This window comes from Schistocerca piceifrons, chromosome 5 (assembly GCF_021461385.2).
Source record: "Schistocerca piceifrons isolate TAMUIC-IGC-003096 chromosome 5, iqSchPice1.1, whole genome shotgun sequence".
Classification (NCBI taxonomy): domain Eukaryota; kingdom Metazoa; phylum Arthropoda; class Insecta; order Orthoptera; family Acrididae; genus Schistocerca; species Schistocerca piceifrons.
This window is the reverse complement of record NC_060142.1, coordinates 10,857,967-10,864,457: the sequence shown is the minus strand read 5'-3', so window position 1 is coordinate 10,864,457 and position 6,491 is coordinate 10,857,967. Positions and strand designations below refer to the sequence as shown.

Genomic DNA, 6,491 nt, shown 5'->3' with positions numbered 1-6,491 from the left:
TCCTTAAATTCCCATCTTTTTGCAGTTTTTTCAGTTTTAATCTACAGTTCATAACCAATAGATTGTGGTCAGAGTCCACATCTGCCCCTGGAAATGTCTTACGATTTAAAACCTGGTTGCTAAATCTCTGTCTTACCATTATATAATCTATCTGATACCTTCTAGTATCTCCAGGATTCTTCCATGTATGCAACCTTCTTTCATGATTCTTGAACCAAGTGTTAGCTATGATTAAGTTATGCTCTGTGTAAAATTCTACCAGGCGGCTTCCTCTTTCATTTCTTACCCCCAATCCATATTCACCTACTATGTTTCCTTCTCTCCCTTTTCCTATTCTCGAATTCCAGTCACCCATGACTATTAAATTTTCGTCTGCCTTCACTACCTGAATAGTTTCTTTTATCTCCTCATACATTTCATCAGTTTCTTCATCTGCAGAGCTAGTTGGCATAGAAACTTGTACTCCTGTAGTAGGCATGGGCTTTGTATATATCTTGGCCACAATAATGCGTTCACTATGCTGTTTCTAGTAGCTTACCCGCACTCCTATTTTTTTATTCATTATTAAACCTACTCCTGCATTACCCCTATTTGATTTTGTATTTATAACCATGTATTCCCCTGACCAAAAGTCTTGTTCCTCTTGCCACCGAACTTCACTAATTCCCACTATATCTAACTATAATCTGTCCATTTCCCTTTTTAAATTTTCTAACCTACCTGCCCGATTAAGGGATCTGACATTCCACGCTCCGATCCGTAGAACGCCAGTTTTCTTTCTCCTGATAACGACATCCTCTTGAGTAGTCCCCGCCCGGAGATCCGAATGGGGGACTATTTTACCTCCGGAAGATTGTACCCAAGAGGACGCCATCATCATTTAACCATACAGTAAAGCTGCATGCCCTCGGGAAAAATTACGGCTGTAGTTTCCCCTTGCTTTCAGCCGTTCGCAGTACCAGCATAGCAAGGCCGTTTTGGTTAGTGTTACAAGGCCAGATCAGTCAATCATCCAGACTGTTGCCCCTGCAACTACTGAAAAGGCTGCTGCCCCTCTTCAGGATCTACACATATGTCTGCCCTCTCTGTTGTGGTTGCACCTACGGTACGGCCATCTGTATCGCTGAGGCACGCAAGCCTCTCCACCAACGGCATGGTCCATGGTTCGTGAGGGGGGGGGGGGGGGGTGATAGAATAAGAGCTATCAAAAGAAAGTAAAGATGATCGAGTTTCATATCGGTCAAAATGTCCTTGTTCACTCTCATAAACTGTCAAACAAGCGAAATGGAGTATGTAAGAAAATCTTTAGTGTTTACAGTGGTCCGCATTGAATACGCCGCATTCCACATCACAAGGCGGTGGAGCTCCAGACAGTTCGATCGCGCATATCAAGGCGATTACATCACATCTCCAATATCAAGCCGATCGTCGAGTGAACGAGACAACGACATTAAGCGGTAATCAGGATGTGGAAACAAGTAGTACGTACATTCCGTTTCATTGTCTAATGTTCTATTAGTGATATGTTGTAAGTAACCAATGGATTTATTGAACAAGTACGTGATGAATAGTTTACTCTATGGATAAAATCAAGTTGAAGTGTCAAAAGAAAGTAATAAAAGTTGACGATTTCCGAGTACATGTTCTCATTTGGTAGATGTGCATGCTTCGACCCGATGATACCGGTCGATGGAACTATGTTCTGGATATGGCATACCCTCTCGTGACAGGTGTGAGACCACAGGAAGGTGCAGCGTCTAGCGTGAGAAAGATAGGGAGCGATGTGAAGCACGGAGAAGTACAGACGAAATTTGTATTTTGTAGTAATAGAACTATTTGTGTTATATCTTAAGTCATGGTACATGTTTGTATTAATAGAACTGTTTCTGTTGTTGTCGTAAGTAGTAGTATGTGTTTATAAAACTAAAACTAAACTCCTCCCGAACAGGCCATGAAGGCCCAACGGTACCGACCGGCCGCCCATAGGCGTCACTGGATGCGGATGTGGTGGGGCATATGGTCAGCACACCGCTCTCCCGGCTCTGTGTCACTTTCCAAGACCGGAGCCGCTACTTCTCAATCGAGTAGCTCCTCAGTTTGCCTCACAAGGGCTGAGTGCACCCAGTTGACCAACTGCGCTCGGCAGACCGGATGGTCGCCCATCCAAGTGCTAGCCGAACCCAACAACGCTTAACGTCGGTGATCTGACGGAAACCGGTGTTACCACTGCGGTAAGGCAGTTGGCAGTATGTGTTTATGCTGTTGTAATAATGGAAGATGATACGAAGGGTAGCTACTTACTCTAGTGAGCCATGTGTTTGGGTAAGTCACATCTCAGGAGGTGTAGATCTACGTTTGTATAGTTGTGTAGTTGATACAGTACTTCCGCTGTATGAGAACGTGTTCTCCATTGCGAAGCCCATTTTTTACTGTTTGTCCTCTGTCGCAATCCCTTTTTTAGTATGTGACCACTGATAGCGAGTCATTTGCCCGTTCACCGTTAAGTTAGAATTTTTTTTTTTTTTGTCCTTCACTCAGTTCGATAGCATTACTGATTCATGAAATTTTAAAATGCTGTGAAACCTGTTGTGTATAAAACCTTTAGGGCATATCCTGCAATTTCGGAGCCTCAGCGAGGCAAAAAAATTTCAAGTAAGTTTTTTAAGAATGTTGTGGTCACCGTTTTGTAAAAGTCTCTGAGGCACACCTTTCTACATCTACATCTACATCTACATCGATACTCTGCAAATCACAATTCTCTATAATTCCAATCTCGTATAGCCCGCGGAAAGAATGAACACCTTTGTCTCTCCCTACGAGCTCTGATTTTTCTTATTTTATAGTGGTTATCGTTTCTCCCTATGTAAGTCGATATCAACAAAATATTTTCTCATTCGGAGGAGAAAGTTGGTGATTGGAATTTCGTGAGAAGATTCCGTCGCAACGAACTAACGCCTTTCTTTTAATGATGTCCAACCCAAATCCTGTATCGTTTCTGTGACACACTCTCCCACATTTCGAGGTAATAAAAAACGTGCTGTCTTTCTCTGAACTTTTTCGATGTACACCGTCGGTCTTATCTGGTAAGGATCCCACACAGCTCAGTAGTATTCCAAAAGACGATGGACAAGCGTAGTGTAGGCAGTCTCCTTGGTAGGACTGTTACATTTTCTAAGTGTCCTGCCAATAAAACGCAGTCTTGGGTTAGCCTTCCCCACAACATTTTCTACGTGTTCCTTCAAATTTAAGTAGTTCTTAATTGTAATTCCTAGGTATTTAGTTGAATTTTCGGCCTTCAGATTTCACTGATTTATCGTGTAACCGAAGTTTAACGAATTCGTTTTAGCACTCACGTGGATGACCTCACATTTTTCGTTATTTAGGGTCAGCTGCCACTTTTCGCACCATTCAGATATCTTTTCAAAATCGTTTTCAAATTTGTTTTGATCTTCTGATAGTCGATAAACAACAGTGTAATCTGAAAACAACATAAGACGGCTTCTCAGATTGTCTCCAAATCATTTATATAGATAAGGAACAGGAAAAGGCTTATAACACTACCTTGGGGAATGCCAGAAATCACTTCCGTTTTACTCGATGACTTTCCGTCAGTTACTACGTGCTGTGACCTCCCTGACAGGAAATCACAAATCCAGTCACTTACCTGAGACGATATTCCATAAGCACGCAATTTCACTAACAGCCGCTTGTGTGGTGCAGTGTCAAAAGCCTTCCGGAAATCCAGAAGTACGGAATCGAGCTGAAATCCCTCGTCAATAGCACTCAACACTTCATGTGAATAAAGAGCTAGTTGCGTTTCACAGGAACGATGTTTTCTAAACCCATTTGTGTCAATAGACAGTTTTCTTCGAGGTAATGCATAATGTTCGAACACAATATATGTTCCAAAATTTTACTGCATATCGACGTTAATGATATGGGCCTGTAATTAAGTGGATTACTCCCACTACCTTTCTTGGATATCTATGCGACCTGTGCAACTTTCCAGTCTTTGGGTACGGATCTTTCGTCGAGCGAACGGATGTATATGACTGTTGAGTATGGAGCTAATGCATCAGGATCCTCCGAAAGAAACCTAATTGGTATACAGTCTGGACCAGAAGACTTGCTTTTATTAAGTGATTTAAGTTGGTTCACTATTCCGAGGTTATTTACTTCTACGTTACTCATGTTGGCAGCTGTTCTTGATTCGAATTCTGGGATATTTACTTCGTCTTCTTTTGTGAAGGCATTTCAAAGGTTGTGTTTAGTAATTCTGCTTTGGCAGCACTGTCTTCGATCGCATCTCCATTGCTATCACGCAAAGAAGGCATTGACTGTTTCTTACCGCTGACGTATTTTTGGATTTTCTGCCAGGTTTCGAGACAAAGTTTCGTTGTGGAAACGGTTATAAGCTTCTCGCATTGAAGTGCGCGCTAAATTTCGAACTTCTCTAAAAGAACGCCAATCTTGGGGATTAAATTTGGCATGTTTGTTCCGTTGGTTCTGCAACAGTTTTCTGACCCGTTTTGTGTACCAAGGAAGATCAGCTCCATAGTTTGTTAATTTATTTGGTATAAATCTTTCAATTGCTGCCGATACTATTTCTTTGAATTCATGCCACATCTGATCTACACTTATATTATTAATTTGGAAGGAGTAGAGATTGTCTCTCAGGAAGGCGTCAAGTGAATTTTTATCTGCTTTTTTGAGTAGGTATATTTTTCGTTTATTTTTGGAGCATTTGGGTGTTACGGTATTCAGTCTCGCTACGACAGCCCTGTGTTCACTAATCCCTGCGTCCGTTTTGATGCTCGTTATTAACTCAGGATTATTTGTTGCTGAGAGGTCAAGTGTGTTTTCACAACCGTTTACCATTCGCATGGGCTCATGAAGTAACTGCTCGAAATAATTTTTAGAGAATGCGTTTAGTACAATTTTGGGTGATGTTTTATGCGTATCTCCGGAATTAAACACGTACTTTCACCAGCATATCGAGGGTAAATTAAAGTCACCACCAACTACAATCGTATGAGTCGGGTACGTGTTTGAAATCAAGAAATCAAATTAATAAATCAATCAAAACTCAAGTTTTCTTTGAACGTTTCAGCAATTGTATCACCTGAATTGGAAGGTCGGTAAAAGGATCCAATTATTATTTTATTCCGATTACCAATGATGACCTCTGCCTATACTAACTCACAGGAACTATCTACTTCAATTTTGCGACAGGATAAACTACTTCTAGCAGCAACAAACACGCCACCGCCAACCGTGTTTAGCCCATCCTTTCGAAACACCGTTAGCTTCTTCGCAAAAATTTCGGCTGAGCTTATATTCGGCTTTAGCCAGCTTTCAGTGCCTGTAACGATTTGAGCATCAGTGCTTTCATCAGCGCTTAGAGCTCTGGTACTTTCCCCACACAGCTACGACAATTTACAGCTGTTATACCGATGGTTCCTGTATCTACGCTCTTCCCGTGTTCGGCCTGCACCCTTTGTGACTGAAGCCCTTCACGTGTTTTTCCGAGACCCTCTAACCTAAAAAATCGCCCAGTCCACACCACACAGCCCCTGCTACTCGTGTAGCCGACTCCTGCGTATAGTGGACACCTGACCTATTCAGCGGAACCCGAAACCCAACCACTCTTTGGCGCAAGTCGAGGAACCTGCAGCCTACACGGTCGCAGAACCGTCTGAGCCACTGATTCAGACCCTCCACTCGGCTCTGTACCAGAGGTCTGTAATCGGTCCTATCGACAATGCTGCAAATTGTCAGCTCTGTTTTCATCTTGCAAGCAAGACTGGCAGCCTTCACCACTTCCGTTAGCCTCTCGAAACCAGAGGGAATCTCTTCTGATCCAAAGTGACACACATCATTGGTACCGACGTGAGCAACCACCTGCAGTTGGCTGCACCCTGTGCTCTTCGTGCCATGCGGGAGGACTCGTTCCACATCTGTAATTACTCCACTCGGTATGCACACGGAGAGCACATCGGTTTTCTTTCCCTTCTTGGCAGCCATGTCCCTAAGGGGAACCATAACATGCCTAACGTTGGAGCTCCCAACTAACAATAATCCCACCCTCTGTGACTGCCCGGATCTTGCAGGCTGAGAGGTTTCCTCTGAAACGGGACAGGCGACAGCGTCTGTCTCAGCGACAGTGTCAGCCACAGACAGCACCTGGACAAACTGGGGAGGTATTACGTGCGGCCGCCTGGGAAGTCTTTCGCCTCCTGCTACGCTCCGGGTGAGCGCTCACAGCGAGCAGTAACTGGACTGGCCACCGGTGAGGACCGATCGGAGGACTCGGCCATACTGGACGTCCCTTGGATACCCACGGCAGCCCACAACAGTGGTGCCCATCCACTGCAGCCTCAAGCTGTGTAACCGAAGCCATCACAGCCTGAAGCTGAGAGCCAAGTGCCACAAACTCGGCTCGCATCCGCACACAACAGACGTAGTCCCTCTCCATACTAAAGACCGTGGAA

The 6,491-nt window shown here is 43.8% G+C and overlaps 1 pseudogene; it reads right to left on the bottom strand.

The window, feature by feature from the left end:
* Positions 1-2,127: 2,127 nt before the first annotated feature.
* On the bottom strand, positions 2,128-2,245 carry LOC124799870 (annotated as a pseudogene).
* Between the last annotated feature and the right edge of the window lie 4,246 nt (positions 2,246-6,491).